The sequence below is a fragment of the Aphelocoma coerulescens genome, chromosome 4 (genome assembly GCF_041296385.1).
Source record: "Aphelocoma coerulescens isolate FSJ_1873_10779 chromosome 4, UR_Acoe_1.0, whole genome shotgun sequence".
In the NCBI taxonomy this organism is placed as follows: domain Eukaryota; kingdom Metazoa; phylum Chordata; class Aves; order Passeriformes; family Corvidae; genus Aphelocoma; species Aphelocoma coerulescens.
The window spans coordinates 75,346,446-75,365,043 of NC_091017.1; the positions used below are offsets into that span (position 1 = coordinate 75,346,446).

The 18,598-nt window shown below is 38.3% G+C and overlaps 1 long non-coding RNA gene across 3 annotated transcripts in view; it reads right to left on the bottom strand.

Annotated features, from left to right (window-relative positions):
• Positions 1-18,598, bottom strand: part of LOC138109188 (uncharacterized) — a 132,874-nt gene that overhangs the window by 47,618 nt on the left and 66,658 nt on the right. For all 3 annotated transcript variants that reach the window (XR_011150345.1, XR_011150343.1, XR_011150346.1), the window contains 2 exons: positions 13,256-13,339; positions 1,908-1,973 (listed from right to left, as the gene is read on the bottom strand). This is a non-coding gene — a long non-coding RNA (uncharacterized lncRNA). The remainder of the gene's footprint in view (positions 1-1,907; positions 1,974-13,255; positions 13,340-18,598) is intronic.

An 18,598-nucleotide genomic window follows, 5' to 3' on the forward strand; every position in this document is an offset into this window, starting at 1 on the left:
GCAGTTCCTACTACTGCCACAGTAGGAACCCAGAAATCTTTTACAAACCTTTTGTTTCTAAAAATAACCAGAATGAGGTTTACCACTCACACAGAGAGGGGCATTATCTATCAAAAAATTATTTGCACCTAAGTTAGAAAGCAGCTTTCTTTGGTCCTCAGTGGCAGTAAGGACAATAATTTCACACTTAAGGCAAAGGCAAAGCAAGACTGGCTCTTAACTTAGAGATTAAAAAACTCTAAAGGTAATTTTTCTTTGCTGCTGCATTCTCCCCACTTCATGCCTAAACTTGACACAGGAACAATCTGATCCCTTCTTCTGCCTGAATATCATGTTCTGACAGTGGATGCAGCAAATTCTCTAACTGCTTTGGTTTGCATTTGCTTGAATTCAGAAAAGAAAACAACAGTTCAATAAATAAGCATATTAGTTCAGTTTCTGAGTAAATAGTAAATCAGTTAATAAACTGAATTAATTCAAGCTTCTTTCATCATTACATCTTAATGAAATCAGGAGAATAAAAGTCCTATAAGGTTAAAAAAGTTTAATTTAAGAAACAACAAATTCTGTAATGTTCTAGATACTCTGAGGATCGTTTATACATTGAGTTTTGCCCCAACAGTGCAAGTGGTGCTGTCTCATTCCACTCCCTTTTATGACATATAGAATCATAGTATTACAGAATCATGGAATTGTTTAGGTTGGAAAAGATCTCTAGGATCATCAAATCCAACCATCAACCCAACACTGTCAAATCCACCACTAATTCATGGCTCTAATCACCACTTCTGAATGTTTTTTGAACATTTCCAGGGATAATATACAATTCACCTCTTTAACTCTTAAATAAAACTTTGCAAACTCCCTGCCTTTATTCAGCTGTTCAGTGAGCTTTCACTGAGCCTACACAGCTTAATATTCTTATAAGTGAAGCACTAAGACTGTATCTGATGATAAATTTGCATATCAAAATGGGAATGTGAGCTCAAATTGGAAAAGCACAAAAAAGAAGTGATCAGAAATTAAGAAACCATTCTGATAAAGCCAAAGCCTGAATCTCTCACTAGGAATACACTATCAAATCACACTGAAAATACCTATTGAACAGCACATAATCTCATTAACTAAAAGTGAAAATTACACTTAATTCTTATTCTCTGAAGGTATGAGTTACAATAAATCCTACTGACATAGCAGTGCATGGGCCCAGGAACTGGGATCTGTTATAATCTACTTACCCTCTGAGAACCTAATTTCCACTTGAAATAATAATTTAAAAAAAAACCCCTTAAATACATTGACCTCTAATACATTCAAAATGTTGGAATAAATCAAGTAGCAGAGTTAATAATTGACTCTTTACTAATGTGCTGCTATGAAAGAAAAGAATTCAATATGCTTAATGCTATCCCTAATTCGAAGCTCTAATAGTCCATTCTTCATATTACTCTTCCTGCCAGCTTCCAAGGTAAACCTTTTTAAGGTTTTGGGAGAGGGACCAAAGGTGGAGGAAGAGTAGAGCTGTAGTTCCAGTGTGGGGGTCTGAAGGGGAACATAATTCACCACTTTATGCCACATTTCCCACATCAGATAAATGATATTTGGAATTTACCTAGTGATAGAAACTAACACTGGAGCTTCATTGCAGCAAATACTGTAACAAGGCACCACATTTTAAATAACTAAAGAGTGAAAGAAATCAAGCCATACTCTGCCCATTTTTGACGATAAAGTATGGCATGCACAGGGAGAAAAAACTGTACATAAGTCACACTGAAAACTTGAGACAAAGCAGAAAGTGGAGAAAATATGTTCTGGTTCTTAATCAAGCTAAATACACATCTTCCCTCCCTCATCAGTTCAGTGCCTGATTTTCTACACACCAAATGTAAAATGTGCATACTCACAACTAGTTCATTCCAAAGTTCCAAGGGCCACTGATGAAAGATAACCAGGCTTATCTGTGGAGGGAACTTTCAGCATAAAGAATAAACAGTCAGAAATGCAATATTATGCCATATTTATTTTATTATTTATATCATGGGGAATGGGAGAGAACATTTTTTGGAGAAACCTCCCTTTTATTAGACACGCTATCAGGATTATTCCCATATTTAAGAAGGGAAGGAGTCGTTTACACTGGTTCTGCTACTGAGTTAAATGTCAAAGGGTGTTGGGATGCAGTCTCTGTGATATCCTCGTGAATGTAGCACTGCACAAGCTATTTGGGCTGCTAACTTTGACAGGAAAAACATTTTAAACATGTAAATGTCAACAGAGGTTCCAATTGCTACATTTCTTGGCTGAATAGGAACACGACAAATGTAAAAATCAATATAGATGTATTCCAACGTATCTATTTTTATATTCCAAGAAAAGCAAAGCGAGGCATTAATTCACTGCTCCCCGTGGACAGATTGGTGTTCAGCCATCTCCAGGAACACTGGGCTCCATCCCACATAGTGGTGATGGCAGAGCTGGATTTCTCAGCTCCTGGCAAAAGGTTATTTTATGGAGACCAGTGCCCTATTGCTACAATAATCACCTTATGCTATTGGTATTTAAGTAACTGAAGCATTTTACCTTCTGGTTTGATTTCAATCTCTTTAAAAAGTGAATGTTTTCAGCGAATCATCAAATTGTATCGTGAACTAAAGTATATTTCTCACATAATCTAAATATTATTTCCTGCAAAAACAGACTGAGGTGTGTACTGTCATTCTGCCCACAATAGCCACTTGTCACTCTTAATAAGCATACCTGAAGACATATCAAATTGTTGATAGATTCATTATCTTTGACAAAGGATCACAACCTATTTTATATCAGCTGGGTAAACCTGCAACTCTGTTTCACTTGTAGCTGATGTAGTCATGGGCTAACTCTCAGTTACTCATCCTCGTAAAATTCTGTTCCCCAACCTGATTCTTTGCACTCAGACATTAATTCCCACTGTCTCACTGAAGATGTCTGTTCCTAATTAAATTAAATCTACCACTAGATCTAAGAGATAGAGTCTTTATTTTTTTGCCTCCCCTGCTGTCTTTGAGGACCGACAGATAAACAGTTTTGATTTGATACTTATCACTACTTCCTTATAGTTCCATTAAAAATCTTTTCTTTGTCTTCTTGCTTTAATGCTTTATAGGATTCAATTTCCTTGGCTAAAGCCTGTGACCTGCAAAATTACAGTGGTGAAAAAGGGATATTTAAAACCTGATTTCAGGTAATTTCACACTCATTTGCCTATTGGAACTTAAAAGCTAGTGAGGATTAATGCAGATTCAAGTTCATTAGAACACTTAACACATTGCACAGAGAGCTTTGCTTTGCACCTGCCTCCTGAGACATTTGACTTCTTCCTGCTACATGTCCTAAATCTGTGTTGTGATGAAACCCCAGCCAGCACCAGCATCACACACCACTCATTCCTCATCAGTGAGGGAGAGACTTGGAAGGGTGAAAGGTCAGATACCACAGTTACAGTCAGCTAAAAGAGTTACAATAGACTGACATCTTCCAAGGAAAAGGTGATTTGGAAATATAAACTCTGTGAAGTATAAATCCAGTAATCTAGGAACAGATTGCTAATTACTTATACAAAGGAAGTCAAGTTGGTCTTCATAAATCAGCAGCAACTGTGGCTGCGTAGGGAATTGAAATAACAGTTAAATGCTCTATCTAGAAGGACAACACAACACTCTTTTAATGAAATGCTACCACAGACTTCCTGGTAAATATTTGGAAGTTATGTCAGCTTGGACTTAAGAGCCACAGCCTCACTCTTCTACTATGAGTGTGTGCATAAGATGCTACAGCTGCTGCTTCACAGCTATCCTTGCAGGACTGCAGTCAACTTTTATTATTACATATGTCATTATTCTGTAATTCATAGGCAGACTTGTATCCTGTTACTTTTTAGGAGTTTATGCAATGACACCCATTTGCTCTGCCTTGGCTGATAGATATTTCAGCACAGTCATACAAGTCATTGACTTTTCTCCCAGAATCACACAGAACAGAGGGACAAAAGCCCAACCACACTGGGCAAACTGAGCAGATTGGCGCCGATCTTTTTTCTCCTATTTGAACAATCTACGCCTCTGATGACTATTCCAAACCAACAGGACTGGTCATGAAATCAGCAGCTGGACTGGTCAAGGTTTAGAGGCCAGTCCTCCTTCCTTCCATCTTGAAAAGGCCTCCACAGTATTCTCATTGTAACTCTGGATGTCAGAATCACTGCCATGAGCAGGAAATGCTAAGAGGACACAGTTCTGATGTAAGGTACAGTCAGGGCCTTACAGAAAACAGAATAGAATCGCTGCCCTAAGATTGCAGTAGATTTTCAAGATTTGGAAGCTGAAGTTGGAAGTTTGTAGAAAACAGGCAGCAATGGAAGACAGAAAGTGAAAATGCGTGCCTTCTCTACCAACTCTTTGTGAAAATTATCTTTGAGGAGATTCCTCGAAAGCATTGCAGGCACTCTTTGTATAGTCAGAGGGAGGAGTCTTTGCCATGCCCACCCCAAAGGAGCTGCCAAACAAGGACATGAGGAGAAGATGACTTTATGATGCAGAATGTTTTTATCTGCATTTAAGTGACTCAGGGATAACATAAATTATATTAAAGTCTGCAGCAAGTGGATGAAATATAAAATGAGCTAATATTCCACAGAGGATGTGATAACGTCTCTAGATGAAATTATCTCTGCTTGTTACTGATATAGCCATTTAAAATGGCTGATAAAGCATAGGAGAGGTGAAGAAAACAGACAGTTCTAAAACACATGAGAAACAACACAACAAGGGGCAGGAATAGGATGCAAGAACATGAGAACCAAGACCACCTTAAAACAAAACACTTTTAAGGCTTATCTAAACGTGGCACTAGGGCACCATTGAGGAGCATCTAAGTCCAAAATCCCAGAAAGTCTTTCTTAGAGAAGAACTACTAATGATCAGCTTAAGAATCAAGTGGATTCTGTTTGCCTTTGTTCATTGGTATTGAGAATAATTTATGAAAGAGCAAAACTGGGACTTCTGTGATGGACAACACAAAACAAGGAGAAAGGCACTGCAGAGATATGAACTTTTAAGGAGTACTCTGCTGCTTGAGATGCTTTGTCTCAGTCAAACAATGCAAATCAGCCATGAGACTGATTTAACTGTGATTGCTGCTTCTTGCCCTCACAGTGAAACAGTTGCAGTATATTGATGAACCCAGGACATATTTTATAACCATCATTTACTTCATCTGCTTCCACAGACAGTGATTTTGGTGGGGTTTTCTACAGGATACATTCTAGGTCTTTATTTGATTTTAGACTGTTTCCACAGTCCAAAGAGTATCCCGCCCAGGAAATGCATTTTTTCCTTCTCTGCAGATACATTTCAACGTGTTTGCATTTGTCATTTGCTAAATACATTATGACACACCATGGCTGCAATTCCCTAAACAATTCCTCCTATGATAAAGCGATTTGGAAAGCAGCTGATCAAGGCACTGGGCTTATTAAGTTCCTAGTAATAGATAAATCCATACGCTTCAGGAAGGTAACAGCAGATGCTAAAATGTGTTATTGCTGCTGGGTAAGTACAGTTTGCAAAAATAATTTCTAGTAACAAGCTTCCAGTTTTCAGTTGCCAGCACATTTATTCTGGTTGTAAAATACATACATAATGCTTTGTAGAAATACATTTGGTAAGCATGCAGCCATTCCAGAGTGCTTTGATCACTGTGTTACTATCAGGAAGAATTTCTGCTTAATCCAGCTGCCAGAGCCTCTTGAGACTATCTAAAGAACAATGAGGCATAGCTTCATTTTAAATGAATCTGGTTTAAAATGAGGAGATACCAGGGGGCACAATTCTTCTCCACAACCTAATTGTACTTCCCCATTCATAACGCCTACAGTTAAGTCTATGCTATTGGCAATCAAATCCTGCTATCAGTTGTGACTCCAGGGTGTATCCAAAGTGACTCCAAAATTAGTACAACTACTGCGAAGCAGTTCTTGTTTTGGAGAATGAAATCTCAGATGCAGAGGAGGGTTTATGTACCATCATGCTCAATATTAGAAGCCTTAATTTTAGGGGACTTCACCTTCATTACCCACATGAGGAATCTGCTTGGGCTGCCAATTGAGGGAAGCACTTTGATGTGTTCACCAAGCAGAGCTTAAACAAAAGCAAGCAGGGCATCCTCAGCCATGTGGCCAAATGCCTGCTCTGGCTTACTGTGAGACTCTGAAGCAAAAATAAAGCCTCATGCCATTTCACTAGTATTTCATTATCAAAAACTACAGGATACAGTAAATTTATTTAACAACTATCACAAATTAGTAGAGCTATAATTAAGCGAGATACTTCAAACATTAGGCCTCACAACAGGGGACTGTAGGTCCTGGTGCTGCTTCTTGATGTTATTAGGCCAGAACCTGCTTCCTTCAGTTTCCTTCTTCACTTTCTTTTCTAGTTACTAATTTGTTATAGACTCCTAATTCTAACTGTCGAAAGAATTTCTCTGTTGAAATAGAGGCACTTTCTAAATCACCTTTGTCAGCCTTATTTTCTCACTTCTTGTGGTTTGGACTGTCATATCCCTGCTCTTTTTTCTTTGATTGTCTTTAGTTTTGTTGGTTTTTTTTTCCCCTCAGTTTCCAGAAAACCATTCTCTGGCTACATAAAAACAGTCAGACAATTCAAGTTACACTTTATTAGACTGTAAGTGAAAACTTAATTTTTTTTAGGTTTTTCTGCCTAATTCTTTGGCTGTCAGATCTACAACTTGGTTAATTTAGGTCCTGCACTGGAAATAGGTTACCTTTTAAATCTAATCACTCTCCAGGACTTTGGTATTCAAATAGAATAATTTTTTTTTGTCACTAGGTGCCAATAGCACAAACCATTTACTGGAGGAAGGTCTTTGTGATCTACCTTTCAATATCACAGCAGCAGATGTGCTTTTCTTTTAAAGAAAAGAAATAGAAGGAAGTGGTGAGAAAAATCTCATTGTAAAGAAAAGCTTTAAAAAGTGAGTGGCTTGCAACTATTGTACAGGGAAATAGGAGACTTCCCACCCCTCTCATTGAACCTTCTCCGCCCCTCATGGAATAAGTGAAGATTGTGTGAACAGAAGCTTTCCTCTTCAATCTGCTAAGATATTCACCTGTGGGGTTAAGATATCCACCCACTCTGCTCCAGGGGAACCAGAGCTCTCACCCTTGGGGGATGAAGCTGCTCTTTCTCTGTGATCACTTACCCAGCCAGCTAAGGTCTATGGGGGCATGAATGAACATTTAATTGTGGTTCCTGAAAAGGTTTAAATACTTCCTACAGAGTGAGATGCTCACCAGAAACAAAGAGTGAAAAGGAAGATAGATTCAAGTATAGGTGTAGCAAAGGGAGTCCATACCCTCTCCAGCTGGTATTGAAATTGATCCATGACTATTAATCCAGTGTTTCTCTTTTAATCCACACTCAAACACAAAAGGGAAAATAATGCCAGAAGTTGTATTTCCTACAGCAGGACAGTATCCCAGAGGTGGGATGTTCACATCTACATTTTTGTTGACACAAGGTCTTTTGAGGATCTGGTCATACCAAAAAAACAGAACTTCAGAGGCTTGGGGAAATACCATTGAAAAAAAAGAGTTTTAAGAGCATCTGGGGTAAAGTGGCAGCTGAACTTCAGGATTACAGTTTTGGTTTCAGATAGTCAAAACTGGAGGTGGGCTGGAGCTTATGAATGAGGGAAAGAGAGCAGGAGGGAAAATAAATACATACTATTTATATATGCCTGTGACATTTAATAATTGCAAGAAATATAGTAAGTGAATTTCATCCATCTGTCCCACAAACCACCATTAGTTAGTAGAATTTTTTATAATTCTCATATCAGAAGAGGATGTTGAGATGGTTTTCCCCCCTCTTGTTCCACTTTCCCTTATGGATTACACTAATGAATCACTATTTTTCCAGCTATTCTCATTTCATCTCCAAAGAGGCACTTCATACTTCTTAATTCCAATTTTCATTATCTCTTTAGGAAGATGCTTCACTATGTGTGATTTATTGTACACAGGAATTAAAAAAATAGATAAAGTGCATTACCTAATTCTTTCTTTCTTGCATTTACCTACACTGAATTGCAAAGTAGAAGGTGAAAATTGATAAGAATAGTCTTGCAGTACATAAAAAATTGGTGCCATTCACCCAATTTTTTAACGTACAAATTGACTGCGGTTTTATGAAATAATACATTAAAACAGTAAATTGGCTGCTGCCAATGTTAATAACCAAAGTCATACATTGGTAGTCAATGTGCATATGCAAATAGCAAAAATACTATGTTGTAGTAATATACACCATCTATTACTATATTCTCACCTTCTTTTGGCCCAAAATTATTTCAAAGCCAGAAATATATCTAATTGACGTGCAATTTCAAGTCTGATAAGTGGGTAAGTCACTGTTTATCTTTTTTTTTCTCAATTGGCTTTAAATCGAAACACTAAAGGGCTACTCAACCATTTAGATTTTTTTCAAGCAAATACAGATTCCATGTAGAAAATTTTGATTAAAAAATAATTTTAACAAATGAACTCAGGAAAGCAAGGAAAGAATAGCTCTTGGCAATAAGTAAAATCTTATCTAGTTCTCAAAAATCTCGCTAATGCATACTTCTGTCATGTGTTGATGCAGGCAGATGAGATCATCTGATTATTTGACAATAAAAGTATCTTTTCTCCCCCTTTTATCTGTAAACCATCACAGTTTAGCCACTTCATTAACTCCATATTTTGAATATTTTACTAGAAAATTTCTCCGAGCTATTGCTACATCAAAATTAAAAACTTGTACTTGACCTAGAATGTCTTTTAGGAAGTCATAAATTTTCAATCCAAAGATAAATGATAGAGTTGTTGTTCTAATGACTAATGATACTAATTGTTAAACTTGTGCATTTTACAGTTTCTTATACTTCTTTTTTTCCTGATGGACTAAAGTGCCCTTTACTTTCAGAAGTCTCAGAGGATGAATTTACATAGAACATCCGCAAGTCCTCTCTTAACCTTCATTTGCTGAGTTAAATGCTTGGATGTTTTATGTATTTATTCATTTATTACTGATAGGCTGCTTTCCCAGAGCAACTATAGCTTCTTCTCTTTCTGAACCTTTTTCATTCAGCAATGCTCATTCTTTACTACTTTATCTATAAGCAATACTAGTTTTATATTTTTTGTCAGTATTGACTTGGTTTTGCACACAGGGCTATATTTGCCATTTTAATGGCATCCTCTAAACATTATTTCTTATCTCATACAAAGACAAGGAGTATTTTGAAAGAATATACATCTTTCCTTTATCCCACTTTTTCCCATGTTACATCACAATTTGAAATACGTTTTCTGAAGTTTCAAAGTTCCCTAATGTAGAGCAACAAAAAGATTTACATAAACGCTGAGTTAAGGAAACAAAGGGTGAGGTTCAGCTCACAGACAAACATGCTCAAAACTTAGCTTGGTGGTGGGGTTGGCAGACAAGATGCAGCATCTGGAAAAGACTCATGTCCCTCTTGACCAGAAATTGGATATTGGCCTGGACATCTCAGGGGTTTTTCCTAGGGAATGTGTGGTTGGGCAACTGAATTAAAGTCACAGATTCACGGAATATTCTGAGATAGAAGGGACCAATCAAGATCATCTAGTCCAACATCTGGCCCTGCACAGACACCCCAACAATCCCACCCTGTGCCTGAGAGCATTGTCCAAGCACTCCTGGAGCTCTGGCAGCCTCAGGGCTGTGCCCATTCCCTGGGGAGCCTGGGCGGTGCCCCAGAACCCTCTGGGGAAAGACGATTTTCCTGACATCCCACATCAACCTCTGCTGACACAGTTCCAGCTGTTCCCTCAGATCCTGTCACAGGTCACCAGAGATCAGTCAGTGGAATCTAAAAAGCTCCAGAGTTCACAATAGATTCTGTTGTGAGAGACCTGAATACCTGCACTGACTGCGTTGATTTTATCTCCTGCTACTACAGTACAAACTTAGCCTAAACTGGTAGACATGCCCTCACTGGCAACTGGTTTAGGTGCCTAATCTTGAAGCTGAACCCTTTTTAAACCAGCTAAATTACAGGGTAGAAGAAAGAGACATTTCCCTCCTGCTTTGCAATGGAAAATGACCAAGGAAAAGGGTATTTGACAAACTAGATATTAATGCAGCCTTTTTTCCTGCTTTGTAGAGTATTCACTACTGTAATTTAAGGACCTGCTGTCCTCATTTTTCCTTGGAAGCTACACAAAGCTTCTTAGGTAGCATTGCCTTATGCCTGTTACAAAAACCTGCTATTTCAGATTTGGGTATAATCTACCAAGTATTTATGGTCCAACCTAAAACTTGCAGGTGAACCTTCCTTTTTAACTTTACCTTTTACATTTTGTGCACAAAATGTAGAAAGAGTTCCATGGGAAGTGACACTGTTCTCCTTTAAATACTAGACCTGTTCTTATCAGAGTGAATTGACAGAACTGAAACTATTTGGTATTTTTAAACTGTTCCTTAATGAAGAAAATTTTAAAATGACGAAAACCTGCAGGGGAACAGAAAAAGATTGGATTTTACCATAGTTAACCAACTAAGCTCAGCTTGAAAATTTTACTCTGTGGTATTTTGGTACCTGCTTGCCTGTCTAGCAATAGAAAAATTACCTTCAAGTACTTTTCTTACATTACACTGAAATCCATGAGTCCAAGACCTGATAGATACTTTTTTCATTCAAACACTGGGCATTAAGTGACCAGAAAAGTGGAACCTGACCTTAGCAGCTCATAGCAGGGTTGCACCTGATAGTAGCTTATCAGGCTCAAAGTTTCACCAAATAGCATAAGCCTCAGTGAGCAAAACATTGATTTGGTGATAAATCAGAAGGTTGGAATGGTAAAATGTGCCAGGGCACAGAGCTCCTGACAGTTGATTTTCAAGCCTACTGGTTTCAACAAGGTATGTAATTACTCATAGACCATAAAACCACTTTAAGACATCAGAATTAGTCCCCCCTGTACAGCTCCATTTACCATTCCCATGGTTTAAAATTCTGGAATCCTGGATGACATTTAGCACCAGGATAAAAGGAAAGTAGAGTTTTAACAAAATTGTAGCTCATGGGTGAAGAAGTAAAATCATATCGGAAACATATGCAAGAGGCTTGTTCTGCAGAAACAGAAGAGTGTGATTCTGTGTGAAGGAGGGATAGTTTCAACATTTTTCTCAGTCCTCCCACAAATCCAGAGGGAAAGCAGGATTGTAAAATGTGCCTGAGGTTCTGCAAATCTGTGAGTTTCTTTGAAAACAATACAGGCATCCAAGTACTGCTGTGCTCCAGACACTTGGTAGGGTTCCATAAAAGAATGAAATGTCGTGCAGATGAAAGATCACAAGAATCCCAGCGCTTGCAGACTTCATCCACCCAGAATGAGTCACCGTCACGATGGCCACGCCATAACAGATGGATACTCTGAAGCAAAAGTGCTGCACTTCATACCTGGAGCTGCTTCATTAATGGAATATGCAAAAACTAAGATCTACAACATGTTAGGAAATCTTTCATGAAGAATAAAAAACACTCTGTGTGTGCTGGGTTGCATTGCATTGATGGTACAACTGTGATTTTAAAGTTTGGTGCTGGCTTTAATAAAAACCTTAAAGAATCACTGGTACGTGCTTTGAAATTGGTCAATATAGAACTTTCTGTCATGAATTCTAGAACTTTCCAATAGGCAAGTTTTCTTACTGAAATTGGTTAAAATGAAAAAAGTAGTAATTTAAGTCTTGAAGTGGTTCAAATCAGTGTAATCCTTGAAACAGATACGTTGATATGAACCCATTAAAAATAAGATTGATTTAGGAACATACTACATAATCTTTTTGGTCTTCTTTTTATGCAGGAGTTCCAAGCAGACACTGAATTATTAATAGCTGATTAATATAGGTGTTGGAGTCAGTCCAAATTCAGCACCAACCTCAACATGTTATAGTAGGATGGTGGAATCTCTTAAGAAAATCTCTTGCTCTTGATTCACAATGATCCTAAACTGAGAGCATTCAATTTTTCTTGGGCTAATCAAAAGCTCTGTTGTATCCTTCCCATGACTTGTCCAGCTGTTGAGTTTCTGGATATTAAGATGCTTCTGTTGGTTCAATGACCTTTCCAGTATCAGATACTTTCCCACTCGATCTATGGCTTATACATCTAACTGCACCAATATTATAAAACTCTCCAAGCTTTTGAGCAATTTTTGGTACTCCATGAAAGTGGAGTTATGTTCGAATACTACAAAATTTACAATTTCAGGTTATGTTATTGCAGTGGTTTAGCCCAACCAGCAGCCAAGCCCCTCGCAGTCCCTTGCTCACTCCCCCACCAGTGGGATCAGAGAGAGAATCGGGAGTGTAAAAGCTACAAAACTCATGGGTTGAGATAAAGACAGTTTAAAAAAGCAAAGCCCACCCCAGCCATTGGGAAGAAAATTAACCACCCCAGACAAAACAAGCAAAATTTTCATAAAATATATGGGTAGAATTGAACTTATTACTAGTCCCTGGAGGACTGTAAAGAACAGGCCACCACTAACACGTGGCAATACAGCAATTTCTTTAAAACTACCTTTGAGGTCCAATGCCAAGCAAATTTTAACATGCTTTATGCCATGCTAAACTTAATTGCTCTAAGTATGCCATCAACTTAAAAAAAAAAAAAATCAGTGTGTTATGGTCTGAAAAATGACTAAACAGTGGCATAAAATGAGAAAGAAATTTCAGAGTACTTTATAGGGATGGAATCACAATAAGGTTTGCATCCTCCAAAAAATATTTAATCTAATACAGCTCAAAACTCTTAAAATATTAAGCCCTTAGAATGAGAATATTGGGTTACAAATGTGAAGCATCTCCTTCTAGAGGAGACCAGCATTCCAATTATCAGCTCACAGTAATACTTCAAACACAAATATCACTGGACATGGGTCTTTTATGTGCCAAGAGCAACGTATTATTCACAATTTCACTTTTAGTGACAGAACCACTCTAACTGCATTTCCCAGGTCTGTTATTCAGAGTGCTTAAAGATCACACTCTAAGCACTCAAGAATAAATCTATCTGGAGCTAAAAGATGAATTGTATTACGAAGTTGGCATCAAGTTAAATTGTTCAAGCAGGGAAAAGAGGTTAAAAAAAATTCAAAGCAGAATACCTTCAGGTATCTTCAGGTACAACATACAAATATTGGCACTGCCTTCTCAGGTAGGTCCCTTATGTTCTGTTGTCATGAAAGAACCTGGAAAAACAAGGATTTTTCTATATTGAGGCAGCATCCTGAAGTACACAAGAGGACCATAGCTTCAATCATGGAAAACACCATTTGGGAAGAATACAAAGCTGGGACATCTAAATATAAAAACACACAAACCAACCCAAACAAACCAAACAAGAGCACTCAAAAAAGCTGATCTCCATTTAATGTAAGAGGAGTTGAAAGTTAAAACCATGAAGAATATTCCCAAGGCTACACAGGCAGTAGTAGATGTAGTAGAGCTTCTGCAGGAGGTCAGAGATTTTGCACTTTTACTCATTACCAGTGTTCTGTTCACAAATGTTCCCATCACTCCCTGTTTTCCTCAGTCATACAAGGATTCTGCTCACAAGCAAGAAAATGTTATTTCTATACACAATCTGCATTATCTTGGGAAGGGAAGCATGCAGACACTGGACACTAAACTGAAGAGGGTATTTTCGTTGCTGTGGGTTCCAGCACACAAGCCAGGCAGAATATTGGGCAACCTAAGCCAAACACAGCAGTCACAACACCAGAAGCACACTTGAACTCTGCACATCTTTTCAATTTCACTTTATCATACACTTCATCCAAGCATCTCAAAACTCTTAAAAATATTTATGAAATCTTACAGAATTCCTGAGAAGTAAATTATCATGGGTTGCCACTTTACAGACTGATGCACTGAAATTAAAAGACAACTCAGCACTAGAGCTAGGGAAAGAATTTCACACATCTAACACCTTCCCTTCAGTCCTGAATAAAAATGTCGTAAACTGCCTATAACAACAAGTACTTAGAGACACCTTGGCAGCTCTGAAAGATATATTTATATTAAACTCTATTAAATTGCAAAAAATTGTTGTTTTACATTAATTGATTTTATTTCTTGCCATGCCTTCTAAACAGTTAGTGAAGTGTTGCAGTTCTCAGAACTGAGCAGACAGAGACTCATCTCATCAAATGTCTTGTATTAAACAGGACTCTTCAATACAGATTCACAGAGACATTCAGAGAGTTTGTTGTGAAGTTAAATTCAGATAATCCTGAGAATCTTCCTGAAAAGCAAGTAACCATAATTTTTTATGTCTCAATATATACTAATCTGAACTTGCATATCCAATTGATTTCCACTCTTTTTTCAGGGCAGAGGCTGCAATCATTCTGTCATGCAATTGTTAAATTTGGAAAAGACCTGTAAGATCATCAAATCCAGCTTTCAACGCAGCACCACCACCATGTTCCCCACTAAACCATGCCCTTGGGTGCCATATGCATGTTTTTTTGAACACTTCCAGGAACTGTGACTCCGCCCCTGCCCTTGGCAGTCTATACCAAAGCTTTACAACCCTTTCTGCCAAAAGATTTTTTCTAATTTCTAATCTAAACCTTGCCTGGTGCAAGGTGAGGCTGTTTCCTCAGGTTTACTGAATGTTCAGTGTCACACGATATTTTATCAAAGATGTTCACAAATAAAATGTTTAAAATGTATTAAATTAGTAAGTTCACTGACAGGGAATGAAACTGGGATAACTTTACGAGATTTCCATTGATTTAGTTGAAGTTTCTTTGTATTGTCTCAGTGTAATGGCAGAGTATTTGGTCAACAACCTTGCATTAACTTTGAGGTACTGAGAAGTGGAAGCCAAGAAGGAAGAATTCCACAGAGAAAGATGGAATATGCTACACTGTAGGCAACAGTAAGTTAAATGTGTCTTTGTGGATGCTGACTGCAAATATGATGAAAACATAAAGAAATATTAGACATAGTTTGTCCACTATTATCACCCTGTTTTATTTAATGGACAGTAGTTCTTCAGAAAAGGGACAACTTCTTCATGCATTTTGAAGTTACACAGCCCTTATGCCCATGTCCCTAACTGAAACTGCAACATTAACAGGACAGACCCTCCATCATGGTCAAAATGCTAAAAACACTTTCAAGCAGGCATTGTACATAGCCCCCGAAGATAATTTTTCACTGATTGGCAATGGTGCTTTTTTGGTTTTGTGGGGTTTTTTGGTGGTTTGGTGGCTTTCTTTTCCTTAAGCTGTTATTTGGACAGATGTATTAATTCAAGAAAGAGTAGGTATTCCTTAAGGATAGTGAAGAAAAATGGGGGGCTTTGATCTAGATCTTGGTTTCTTGTGTTATTTTAGGTGTGAACAGCACAGAACTCAACACCCTCTCAGGCTCACTGTAAATTATGCAGCTGTGCTTTAATCCATTCTTCAGTTCCAAAAGGATGAGGGAGAAAATGAGGGATGGGTTTCTTGAGAAAGAAATACTTTGGGGAGGTTATTTCTTTTGACTTTTTTGTTTGTTTTTTTTCTTTCCCAGATGTGATTCTTGTGTTTTTATGGAACACCAGAACTGCAGAGTTTGTCATGGTTTAGCATGGAGTGGGAATCAGTGAGATGTGCAAAATGGCTGGATACAGACTACCCACTATGCAGCTTTCTGATTTAAGTTATAGTGAAAGGTGAGGTCTAAACCCTGAGATGGGGAGGTAGAATGTGCTTTAATCTTTCCTTTTTAAAAAGATTTCTTTCCCTATATCTCACATTCAATACTTACAAGGGAATTCTTTCCCTATTGTGATAGATTTATCTCATGAACACAATTATGTATTCTGTCCTTGAGGCTGAAAGTGTTCTCAAAGAGTTCTTCCTGTTACTCAAAGGAAAAAAAGTCTGTGGAAAGTGCAAAACATTTTACAGTTTATCAATCTGAATCAGCAGGTCTAAATGTCCATTGATCTACCGACAAGCCCTAATAAATTTTTAAAAAATGACTGCATGTCCTGAAAAAAATTACTGTCCAGAATTTTTAAGTTTGAAGGGCATAATGCTTCATATTTTAAACTCTGGAGTAGTTCTTACTGTCAGAAGTAAGGCTCAGTATTAAATTAGAACTGCAAACCTACAGACATTTTTGCTCTTGTATCACTGAATGTGACTGAGAGGTAGCCAATAAGTTTGCAGCTGTGCCACTGCACTGATTTTGTTGGATTCACAAGCTAAACAAAGTCAGTACCTTTTAATATGCAGACAGAAATCTTCCAGTTTATTAACACACACACAGCTACACGAGTTGCATACAACGCCAATGTTTCAAAAGTCATGTTCATTCTGAGGTAAGGGATTCCTGTCTCAAGAGCTGTACTAGAGTATATCCTCTTCTTAATTGCTGCTTATCATCCATTCTCCTGCTCTTTCTCAGTCTGTGATAGCAAGATCTGCACGTCACATCCTCACTGCCAGTGGAACTTTACCCTCTTTGAGAAGGAAGGTCTTCTCTTTTTGCAAAGAGATGAGGTGACCTGTTCTCCATGTCTTAGACAAATTGTAGACTGTACAAGTGACTCTAGAGGTCCTCAATCTGTCACAAAGCCAAAATAATCCATGGCTAAACTGCCTTCCACATGCCTGCCAAATGTTTCTCCTCACATTTTGACCCACACTCTATGGATTTTTCATTTCCCATCTTTCAATCTTTTATTTTCGTTTCCTGTTCTGTCTCTAAATTTCTCTTCCCCTGTGCCCACTTACCATATGTTTTATTCTTCCTGATCCTACCATCAAACAGAAATCCAGACTCCCATGATCAGAATACACTCTTTGCTGTGTCCGCACAGATCACAGAACCACAGGACGGTTTGGGTTGGAAGGGACCTGTCACCTACTCCAACACCCTGCAAGGACACCCCCAAGGGACCTTGGGAATGGCTTCAAACTGAAGGAGAGTAGGTTTAGATTGGATATTAGGAAAAAATTCTTCCCTGTGAGGGTGGGGAGGCCGTGCAAAGGTTGCCCAGAGAAGCTGTGGCTGCCCCTGGATCCCTGGAAGTGTCCAAGGCCAGGTTGGACGGGGCTTGGAGCAACCTGGGATAGTGGAAGCTGTCCCTACCCATGGCAGGGGCATTGGAACTGGATGTTCTTTAAGGTCTCATCCAACACAAACCATTCTGTGATTCCATGATCCTCAACTAGACCAGGTTGCTCATAGCCCCGTCCAACCTGACCTTGCATGTTTCCAGGGATGGGGCATCTACCACCTCTCTGGACAACCTGTGACAGTGTTTTAATACCCTCGTTGTACAAAACTTCCTTCTTATATTTAACTACTGACGGCCTACAAGATCTCAAAGAACATAAAAACCATCAGCACACAGCCCAAATAAGTATTCATCCAGTAAACCTGCCCAACAAAGGTGGAGAATCTTTCTCAGTTGTGGACCCCACCCACTGAAATGGAAGAATCTGACACCATGACCAGACCTTCATTAGTTTTCTCTGTTATGCAGGACTATTTCCATTTATATTATGGAGCACTGCTACTTCATACAGCATGGTTTCTGCCAAGAAGTGGTCCAGAGACTTCTTCAGCCTTCTAAAATATCTTCCAGACCATCCACAGTGGTCCATGGCTCATGACCCTCTGTTGCAGAGATCCAGATCCTCATCATTTAAATTACAGACACATTTTTCAGTTATAACAATAACTGAGCTACACTCACTTGAGGGTGACTTGACTAATAGACTCTTTAGAGAGGTGTAGCCATACACAAGCCAGGCATAACTGGCAATGATGAAACGTTCTGGTAAGCCCCCAAAAGTGGTGGAGGAATCCAGCTTCCCATGTCATCACCAGCTGGGAGGCAATAAGAACAAACTACCATCTGGCACACTATGCCTTTGCCCCTGTGACCTTTTAAAATGATTATGTTGTCATATCAATGAGGAGAAAGTGCTTAATTTATTAATTCATCTTTAAAAATTATGGGTGAATTTGTGTACCTAGTCATGACATCTTTCCTTAATTTGATGCATTAAGGAATGTTATATTTGGTGTCATCAAATGATCTCCCTTAATTATGACAATGGGTAACGATGGTCATTAAAGTAATGACATTTGTCACCATCAGTGGTGGCAAGGGTAATGAATAATGAGCAAGGCAAAATTTCCACAGAGACTTTATAGTCTTACATTTCACTCAGCAGCAGGCTAGAAAAACACAGAAACAAAATAGTTCCCTGAGGACAAAAAAAGTTTGAGTTTGAGGAAGACAAGAGAGAACATTTAAAACTCTAAAACACACTAGCCGAGAAAGATATGGATTAATGATGTGGCATAAAAAAACCCCACCAAAACTTAAAAGCCTTGTGAGCAAATCCACCTTATTAGATCTGCAATAAGATCACCCTATACATTCTTTTCATAAAGAAACACAAACCAGTTTTTATTGTGACTGCCCACAC